Here is an 11853-nt window from a genome sequence, read left to right as displayed (position 1 = left end):
TCCATGTCAGCATGATAAGTGTTATTGATCGATCTATTATCATACCATTATAGGTGACCAAACTATAAAATGATACGTGTCATTAATGTTCGACATCATCAAGCGATATCAGCATGTTGTTAATAGAAAATAAGTTAGGATTTAGCGTGATACACTTTTGTCAATCTCAAATATGCAATTAAAATCTCAGGAATGATTTTGCTATAAGACATCAATCTCATAGACTACTTTGGGTTTAACTTATTCGACAACATGCGTTTGAATTTTTTTGTTTAATTAGAGAATTAAATTTTTTCAGTTAATTAATATCAGTTAATTTTTAAATTTTTTTCTCATAAATTTTAAATTCTAATTAACTTTGAATTTTAAATTTTTAAAGGGTAAAGTACTAAATTGGTCCTCTACGTTTAGGTGTAATTCTGTTTTGGTTCTTAAGATTTAAAGTGTTCTATTTGGATTCAAAAAAGTTTTATTTAGTTTCAATGTAGTCCCACCATAAGGTCAAAGTTAAATAATAAACGAAATATTCTACATGACAGCAGTATAAGAACAAGATCGATAATTTGGAGAACAAGTACAAGCTCCAAAGACACAAAATTAACCGTGGATGCATCAATATATTTATTTATCATTTTTTTTACAATTTAAATGAAATATTTTCTATAGAACTAAGAAGAATGATAAATAAATGTTTTGATGCATCTACGGTTGATTTTGTACTTTGGAACTTATACTTGTTCTCCATATTATCCATCTTGTTCTTGTACTACTGTCATATATGACATTTCGTTAATCATGTACGACGATTTTAAATTAAAAAATAAATTAAAAATAATTTTAATTTTAACTCCAAACTTTAAGAATTAAAACAGTATTTATTTTTATTTTGAATAGTTCGTAGACTTCTTATCTTTTATTATCTTTTTATCATCTTTTTAGTTAACTAATCCTTTCTGTTTGTACTTTTTTTTTATCACGTATATAAATAGGCTATCAATTTCAAAAACAAAATAATATTTAACCAAGACAACCAGATAAAACCAAAAAAAAAAAAAAATACCACCTATAATGTACTGAAGTACATATAAGATGTACTTCATTAGAAAATTTCTATTTGAGAAAACAAAATATAAAAAGAAGTGTTTATTTCGTTAATTTTTTTATATGAAATAAATATTAATGTTTTTGTTAAAAATGAGATTATTTGATGTAATTATATGTAAATAAATTTTGTAAGTAGAGAGTTAACATACAGAATGTATTATATGCAATACGGAGGATGTATGTTGAATACGTGTCATCATCTTGACAATATATAAGATGCGTGTTGGACATATGTTTTGTACTTTTACAATATTATAATATACTTTAAATATCAATATTTAACTAAAATACTATTTTCATTTCTATATTAAAAAAAATTTGTGTTTATTTTATGAATTTAATTTTGATACACTAACAGCATAAAATAGATTTATACGTGCATCTAATTATGTAACAGTACATTATCAAAAATAACTATTATTTTTATTGATCGTTTAAATGATCATTAAAAAATACAGATATAATTGTATAACTGTATAAAATATTTTATATTGTTAGTGGATTAAAATTATAAACTCTTATTAATTAATTTTTTATGTTTTCTCTTGATTACGTGTAGGTTATAAAACTATTAGCCATCATGTGTAACACGACTCCTTTGTTGAGCATTTTTAATAGAATATTTTTAAAGTATTATTTTTTATATTTTTAAAAAGTGAATTGATTTATATTTAAAATTTGTATTGGAATTAATTTATGAAATGAAATCGATATCATCTTAAAAATACGATATTATTTAATAACAAATTAATAAAATTTTGTCACTCATATAATTATATTGATGAAATAATTTAAAATTATATACCATTCTAATTGAACTAAATAATAAGTATTAAAAGAACAAATTTTATTTTTAATTTTAAATTATTATTTATAATATATGATTCTACAAATATTTTTATAAAATCTAAAATAAAATTAGAATTAGCATTAGAGATGTCCTATCTCTCTATGCAAACTTAACACTACTTTACATTAAACAAGGTTTAATTCCCACAAATTTAAGACTAAGGGTGGAGCAAGATGCTTAGGTTGGGTTATGTAGGCTTCAAACCCCCAATCTAACTTAAATTTCATGTGTGATAAAATTTTCAACCAAATGTATCTCGTATTTTGAATTTTGATAGTTATTTAGGATTTAAGGGTCAAAATTCATTCAACTAATTCACAAAACGCAACTGCATGCAGTTTAATTCGTTCTCTTCAATTCGATGATAAGTACCGAAATTATAAAAATGAGTGTCGCAAGGGACAAGCGCACGTACAGGGACGAGTCATTACTTTCGGGAACACTATAATTATATTACAGACTTAACTAATAAAATTCAAAAAAGGAACCCCACAGACACACGCAAGTTACTTAGATTTGTTTTGTTTCCATTTTCCATTGACATGTGCCCACAACTTGCAGGCATAGTTTGAGCCACAAGCGAAGCAAAAGCGCTCTGCGGTATGCACTCTCGAATATGCTACTTTTATTACCTTGTTAATCTAGATATACTTATATTTGTAAAATAATATTATTATTCATACACTAAATGCTCTTATACTAGTATAAGAATACGATTATTGTTATCAATTAATTATGTATTTAAATTATTTTTAATGAACAAAACAAAAAAAACAACCCAATTAGAGAGCCAATAAAAAAGACCAACTAACTTCAGTTAATAATCAAACAAATTCAATTACTTACAATTTTTTTAATTCTTTTTTTCTTTTTTTCTTTTTTTTTTTCCTTTTAACGCTACAAATTTTATTCATTTACCACCAACCACCATCTACCACCACCGTCTATCATCGATCATGCTAAATTCTAAATTGTAAAATTATAAATTTTAAATTTTAAAATTTTAAATTTTAAATTTTAAATCTTAAATTAGTTTTACTTTATTTTACTTTTAAATGTTCTTTTATTTGAGTTCTAGATATTTTTATTATCTTCGGTTTGAGATTTTTTTTAATGTTCAATTATTGGTTGATTTAAAGTGTTGGCTCCCAAAATTAGTTGTTAGCGAAATAGTTTCTAAAATGGTACTATTAGAGAGTCGATATAATTAAAGTATTTTTTTTTTTACCTTATAATTAAAGGATTCTATTTTTTTAATTAAAGTATTTTATATTTTTTTCTTAACTTTTTTTGGACCTTATAACTAAAGGGTTTTTTTTTTTGCTTTCTATTAAAGTCTTTTATATTTTTTTTCTTAATTTTTTCTGGACCTTATAACTAAAGGATTCTAATATTATAGCTGAATTTTTTTTCCTGCTCCACCTACATATAGACCAAGCCTAAAACTGAGGCAATCCTTTTAATCCAGACATTGCCTAGACCAAGTGACAATGTCATTGCTTCATAATCAAGCTGCACCAAGTTCAAATTTCTGCCCAGACTCGAATGAGACTTAAATTGTGGACCAGGTGTGTGAGTATTGTAATGACTAAAAAAATGTAGACAACAAAATGTTTACCTCTTTTTGTTTTAAATTGAGTAATGTATGTTATACATCTAAATTTTTTTATGAACTAACTTAAACTAAATTAAATAATAAGACTTGTAATAATGTTATCTATAACTAATTTGTATTATGTTAGACTAATTTGATTAGACTTGATTAACAAACAAAAATTGAATGTATAACATTATTCTTTTAAATTTATATTAGGGTCTGAACTCTGAAAACTCGCTAACATCTCTATGTCCTATATCTTATGGACTTTGACATAAGTTTAAAATAAACACAGAAGCAAGGCCAAAAAAGTAATAATAATAAACACAGAAGGAAAAAAGTAAGGCATTGCTATTAAAGTATGTTCAAGAAAAACATGCATATTTTGTATTCTGTCTTTTGAAAAAACAAAAAATAGAGACGGACATTTTGAATTTTATATTTTTATTTTTAAGAAATTTAAAATATACAAAAGAATTATTATAAAAACTTTGTATTTCTGCTACGCTCTTTACCGCTAAACGAATTTTCTATCAAGTATATTTATATTATATTTTTGCTTTAAAGATAGATTCCAAAATCATAACACATTAGTTATGTGCAACGTTCTGAAAATCGGATCGGATCGGTCGGTTTAACTGAATTAACTGGGAATTGGTCATCTGATCGGTCTGGATGATTCTTAAAACCATTCGACAAAAAATTGATAAAAAACCGGTTAAATCAGTGGTTAACTGGTGAATCGGACGAACCGGACGGGTTTTTTAGAAGTCCAATTTTGCCATCCTTATAGAAAACGCCGTCGTTTTTTGACGTTTGAAAAAAAAAAGTTCGAAAGGCCCATAACCCACCCAATCCCTTCGAGCCTAACGCCTTTCTCTCCCCTTCCAATCCTAATTTTCTCAATGAGCTGAAGGCTGAAGCCAGCAGGAACGCCTCCACTCCACCGTCCTTACCACTATCGGCACCGGCAGTGGCCACCAGTCGTTGCCACCATCACCATTCGAAGCTTCTATCGCCATCGTCGTCGTCGGGTGGTCCGTTTGAAGCTTCTATCGCCCTCATCGTCGGAAGGTCGGGGCATAGCTTCTGTTGTCGGCCGGCTTTGTCCTGCCGAGCATCTCTATGCTACTTTAGGCTGTCTTTGCTTTCTCTGCCTCAGTGAGCTTCTTAGTGTTTTAATTAATTTTTTTGATAAACTCATAATGATAAGAATTGCTGGCTTGCTGGAGTTGCTACAGAGTTTTTCAGTTTTTCAATTAATATTTTTTATTCTATTAATTGTATGAATCACTGGCTTGCTGGAGTTGCTGCAGAGTTCTTTATTTTTTCAATTAATTTTTTATTCTGTTAATTCTGCTACAGATAACACTGAATGCTGAATAGAATTTCAAAACCGTTTTTCAGAACATTACTTCTGTCTCCATGATGTGCCGAATATTTGGCACATACCCTTGCTATTGAAAGTAATTTTAACATTATTTTCTGTTTCGTTCTTTGGTTTGTGAAGGAACTTGAATTTTTCTTTTGAATTTATTTTCTGTTAATGGTTGAAAACTAGTGATCTCATTGTGGAATTCTATATTCTGTAATGTATTCTTCTAATAATCCTCCTAATTTTGATATAATTTCAGATCCTGGATTTTGAATGCTGAATTAAATTTTGGTATAATTTTATAATGCTGAACAGAATTGATATAATTTTGGATTTTGAATTGCTGTAATTCTGAATTTTGCTGTAATTGCTGTAATGGCTGAGGTTTTATTTTACTGTAATTGCTGTAGTGGCTGAAACATGAAGTTAGATTTTAAGGGGGTAGGGGATAGTTTGTTTTGCACACCTTAAAAAATTATTGCTGCTGAGATTGGTTCATAGCTATTTCTAATTAGTAATTTGACATTAATTGAGTGAGTTTTGTCTAATTAAGTAATTATTGATATTATTATTGATTGTTGGTGATTGTTATTGAATATGGATATAGTATTTATGCCATGATTTCTTTTAGTTATAAATTGTGATTTTTGAATTTGAATGTAGAATTTTAATGATGAGATGAGATATAGTTTAGTTAGTGGGTAGGTTATGAAATTTTAAATTTTATTATTATATGAATGGTTGAATTTAAATTTTAAAAGATTTATATTATATTTTTAATAATTTTATTTTATATTTAACGAAACCGATTCGATCACGGTTCAACCACGATTGGACCATTGAACCATTAAATCAGTAACTTGACCGGTTCGGTTCTTGCAACCTTGGTTATGTGTCATAACAAGACTGATGGGACTCGGAGGATTAAAATATCAGTTTTGTTAGGTAGACAATAATTTTTTTAAATAATGTGAACAATAGATTTTAGAATTGATCCAATAAAGTAAAAAAATACTCTACTCCCAAATTACTTCCTAAACCTTAACATTAGGATAACTATTCGCATACCTAGTGAATTGAACATCCAGCTATTATTAACTGTGTATGAGTAAATCGAATAAAAAAATAACCATCCAATTAAGAATAATTAACATAATTATCTGCATACCTATTGAATTGAACATTCAATATATCTATTATTCACCTTGTTTAGTATTCTCATTATCTCCTTATACTTTCCTTTCAAATATTGCTACCCTAAGGCCTAAAGCAAGAACATTTATCTTTTTTTTTTCTTTTTGTAATCCTTTTGGTACCGAAGAATAAGAACATTTCCCTTAAATATGTGGAACACACTTTAAATACATTAACAATTTTTTTTAAAAAAAAATTATGATTTGATCACTCAATACTTATGAAGAGTAAAGTGTATGTAATATTACATAAAAGATTTGCAAACATGACATACATATATAAGTTGCATGCTATGACGACCATTGTGACTATATAGTTTTAACAATATTTTTAAAATATTACTAAAATTAAAGGAATTTTTTTAAATATTCAAAAACATTTTTTAATGTAAAAATGAAAATAAAAAATATTGCAAAAAATGTGGCCCACCATATCTCCATACCATAGACTTCACCATATAATGATGAAGATCTGGACAAGCTAAGGAATTGAAGTAGGTTTTAGCTAAGTTGGGGATGAGAAATGAGATGCTCATTGTATTCAGATCCTTCTTCCAATCCCTGCTTTGAAGTGTGCTTAGATGATGATTTTCCATTTCTATAGATACAATATAGTATCAACTGCATCGCTCCCAGTACAAATCCACTACCATTTGGCACCTTTTGTTATAGACAAAAATAGTATATTGATTAGCATGAAATTAAATATCTAGCCATATAAATATATATATATATATATATATATATATATATATATATATATATATATATATATATATATATATATATATATATGTTGTAAGATAAAGAATGTATGGTTGCGCCTTGTGTGTGTTAATTTGGTGATCATTGAAATACCATTATTTTCACATGAAGATTATAGTGTGAATAGTTAGATGATTCAGTCAAATATATTCAATTAAATATGTAAATTCACGTGAAAATATTATAATTGAAGTATCATCTTTAACTATTAGTCCAAATAAAAGGAAAGAAGAATGTAGACTTACCCCAAGAATAACATCGCGAACAAGAAAAGCGTAAAACAACCAAACGCCACCGTTTAGAAAGAAGAAAAACGAAAGAAAGAATGGCATATATTCTACACTCTTTGTCGTCACCACTGTTTTCTGAAAATGATATTTTAATATAGCGTCAGTAGTTCAGATCAGTTCATAAAAAAAGAGAAGATATGAACGAATGCTCAAATAAAAAAAAGAATCAGATGAAGAAGCGTAATAACAAGCTAAGTTAACAAAAGATTTAGCATGTAATATGGATAATGTTAGAGAAATAATAAAAAAAGGGTTCAACTTATGCATCTTAAATAAAACAAGTTTGATTTTTTTATTTTTTTCTCCTTTAATTAAGTAATAATCTCTCATAGTTATTGATAATTAATTACTAAAAAAATCTCAATGTATGCACTTAATTACTATCAATGAGAAGGAAAGAATTGTGGGAGAGGTAATAACCTTTAAACGTAATGTTAAAGGAGACAAAAAAAAAACGAACAGAATTTATCTTATTTAATATTTATTAATTATCGCAATAATTAATAAATATTAAATAAGACAAATTATAACTATTTTTTTGTTAATTTTTTTTAATTACCAAACATTTTGGACGAGATATTTTCTCCCACAATATTTACATAAAAAATAATTTTACAAAATAATCATTTTATATGAATATAAAAAATTAGTTATTGTATAAAAACACATATTTTATATTATAACAAAAATTAATTATTTTTATTATATTAAATTTAATTATTTTAATAATTAATTAATTAATTTATTAAAAAATATATAAAATAATATATATAAATATATATGGACTGATTTTTAATATCCATAAAATAGTTTAAAAAAGAAACATTACTCACATGCTGTATGCAAAGAAATCTGAATGCAGGCTAGCTTTTAAGATTTTGTTTAATGTCTTTTTGTGACAAATTAAATGAGGTTGTTAAGCTTAGAATTAGATCCACAAAATATGAACATGTGTTAGAGTTACTGTGTCAGAGCTAGATTTTTTGTGGAAGCATGAGATGGTGAGCGAAACACGTCATTAGGAAACTAATTTGAATACTTGGTCCGTCCAAAATGTAATAATACTTGGGTGGCAAGCATCATGAATAATTGAAAGTGTAAGATCATAATATAATATAATATAATATATTAATATGAGAATATTATAGAAAATTAAGCAGTTGTACAACTTTTAATATAAATTAAAAAATATATTAAAATATAAAATATATATTAAAAATAAATTAAATAATACATGTATTTATATAAAAATATATAATAATTAATTTATTTATTAATTTGATGTATATATAATATTTTTATTTACGTATAAATATATATTATTTGATTTATTTTTACTTTATATTTTATATTTCAACACGTGGCTGCATTTTTATACACCCACATACAATATGAATGATTTTTAAATTGATGAGATAACTAGTTTCGTAAATTTAAAGTTTCTAATGTTTATTATTGCAACAATAATCAAAACTATTGACATGGACTAATAAAGGAAAATAAGGAATTTAATTTGGAATTAGTGATATTTTAGTTATAATATGAAGAAATGAATGTAAAAATATGAGTTACCATGGCAGCAAGAGGTGAAGCATACATAAGAATGTTAAGGCCTGCACCCATGACACCAACTGCATTAGTACGAGCCTCTCCCTTCAATGCTATTTCACTTGTTAATATTGCTGCTCCCAACACCCCAACATCCAATATCCCAGCCATAATCGCACTCTTTATCTGAAATATATTACACACATACCAAATCAAACTTTAACTAAATTTCAAAAAATATTTTTTATTTTTATTTTAAATTAAAAAATCCAGTAAATATTTTCATTTTTTATTAACATTTGACCAGTAATAATTTATTTAATTAATAACAATTTAATATCAATACTAACTAAATACTTATCAAAATGATTAAAAACTACTGACTTCTCAAGAGTTGTACTTAAAAGATATATATTATCAAATACTAAAATTTTAAAAAAAAAAAAGAAGAGTATACCTTGATTGTTTTTGGTGCATAGAGAAGGAATAGAAGAATGTAGATAATCTGGACGAAGACACCGAGGCCATTAACAGTGGCCACAAGGTACTCTCCTTCCTTTATGATTCCATACTAAGTCCATAGAGAGGAGTTAAGCAATGTGCAAATATAAGGCATGCTTGAGAAATCTTCCGTTGATTTTTTCTTTATTATTCTCACAAATGTATCCCTGTATGCATGCTAATAATTCTTTACATACAAACATTTAATTTGGAGGATGCAAAATAAGAAGAACTAGGTGAAGATAGAGCCTTACATAGGAGAAAGAAACATGAGGGTTGAGATGATGTTCCCTGCAACAAACAAAGAAATAACCAATTATGGAAACAATCTAATTCTAATCTATACACTTAAACAAAGAAACAACCACTTATGGAAAACACAAAATCAAACATATTCACTTAAATAAAGAAACAACCACTTATGGAAACACTTCATCAAACCTCCTCCTCTTTCTCTCTCTACACACATTTTTTTTACATTTATTCAACAATCAAGATTATACCTATGACCCCAACAAAGAAATTGAGTTCCGCCATGTTAGTTTCTTCAGCGTAGTGAGTGGTGACTGGTGAGCGAGAGCTGCTTGAATTCGAGGGTTTATATATATATGAAAAAAATTTCACTAGCCATGTCATTACACCATTAACGAAAAATAGTATTTGAAGAATTAACTTAAGTTACAATATAGATACTAAATTAGGTTAATTAAAAGTTAAGAAACTAAATTAAATATATTTTGGGTTAATGAAAATTTAAAAATATTAAGCTATACAAAAATTTGAGAAATTAAATTGAATTTTATCCAAATTTCGTGACTAATTTTTTCAAATATTATTGACCAAATTTTAGAGTAATACTCAATTATTAAATTTTACAATATTTTTTAAAATTTGGAGCAGAAAAATTTAGAAAAGACATATTATATTTTTAATATTTAAATATATAATAGGACAGAAAGTATATCATTAATACACAAAAAACGTATTATTCCACTTTTAAAAAATATTATAAAATTTAATACCTGATTGTGACACTAAAATTAAGTGAAAATCTTAAAAAACATATGGAATTTTGTGAGTTTGTTTTTGGGTTTCAGATATGAGTATATGATCACGTGTTATTCAGTTCTGATCTCCGGACAATTATTATTATGTTTAAATTTTAGAGTCTAGGTTAGGCATCGTTTTCAATAATTTGCAGCCACAAAATGTAAAAGCCAAAGGACCTACGATTGTTGTTTCTTACATGTGATGTTGCCACTGCTGCCTCACCTGCCTCCAATTTTCTGGTAAGGTATATTTTTTAATTAGCATAGTATTTTTTTTTGTTAAGTTGTAGTGATGAATGAATTAAACACTAATTTTTCTACAAAGAACAATAACTATATGTCATACTCATAATAATTGCTAATAAATTCAAACAATACATTTAGTGTATTCTTTGAAAATGATAAAAAAGATTATTAGGAACTACAAATTATTAAAAATTAATTAAAATTCAAGAATTTTCATCCGTCTATTTTTCTTTTATTTTTCTATTTTTTTTTATTAAAAAATAATGTTCTCAAAAAGACCTAATGTTAACAGATAAATACATTATCTCTCAAACTCAATCACAGCATGCCATATCATCCAAAAGTCTTCCTAATTAGATAAAAATAAAGATAAGATACGCTTAATTTTTTAAGCAATAAAAAATTCAATTGCATTTCTATGAAAAAGCCCTTTTTTTCCCAAAATAATTAAATAATATACGAAAAGTCTTCCTCCATTTCAAATTCATTATTTCTTTTCAAATTCATTATTTCTTTTTATTTTATTGTCGTTGGAAATTAAATGTCATTTTCTTTTAATTTCAAAAGTCATTAATTATCTACTATACCATTTATTATTAATTAAAAAATAGAAGTTAGAAAAATATAAAATTAATAGAAAAAATAATACTAGAGATATTTTTTGTCTTTTTTTTCTGATTGATTATATTTTCAATAAAATTTATAATTGTTTTAATAAGTCTCCCACTAAAAAAACCGTTAATTTGAACACATACGTGCAACTATGAAGATAAACGTTATTCAGAAATGAGAATAGATGTCAAGAATATAATGATAGAAATTTTTAAAATTTTTAATGTATTGAAAATATAAAAATTTATCTTTTCAAAAGCTCAATCAAATATTTCCTTTGTTAGTGTTATTAAAATGTGCTTCTAAAAACCATGTTGGTAACATCATTTTTATTTTTTCATAATAATTACTTTTTCTAGTGTTTTACTTTAAGAATTTATTTCGATGAATTTGTAAAAAAAAAAAAAAAAAAAAACTCTTTTTAAGTTATTTTTAAAAAAAATCTTATAAAAAAATAAAAATAATTTTATGTTTAAATATCTCATATAAAAAATTATTTATCAATTATATTTAAGTATAATAATATAAAATATTTTTTGTTTATTTATTATATAAAAAATATTTTTTTCTAAAAATAATCTTTTTAAAAAAATGTAAATCATAACTTTTCAAAAAAAATATTTTTATATTTTTCTTTTTTTTACTACTAAAAAATTATTAAACACGCTAAAAAAAATTCATTGAAAATAATCTTTTTTTATCAACTTAACACACCCAAACAAG

At 25.6% G+C, this 11853-nt stretch overlaps 1 pseudogene; it reads right to left on the bottom strand.

Moving 5' to 3' along the window:
• Positions 1–6436: 6436 nt before the first annotated feature.
• On the bottom strand, positions 6437–9795 carry LOC112796416 (bidirectional sugar transporter SWEET17-like; annotated as a pseudogene).
• Between the last annotated feature and the right edge of the window lie 2058 nt (positions 9796–11853).

This window comes from Arachis hypogaea, chromosome 4, assembly GCF_003086295.3.
Source record: "Arachis hypogaea cultivar Tifrunner chromosome 4, arahy.Tifrunner.gnm2.J5K5, whole genome shotgun sequence".
In the NCBI taxonomy this organism is placed as follows: domain Eukaryota; kingdom Viridiplantae; phylum Streptophyta; class Magnoliopsida; order Fabales; family Fabaceae; genus Arachis; species Arachis hypogaea.
Note: the sequence above shows the minus strand (reverse complement) of the source record. Positions and strands in the feature narration are given on the sequence as shown.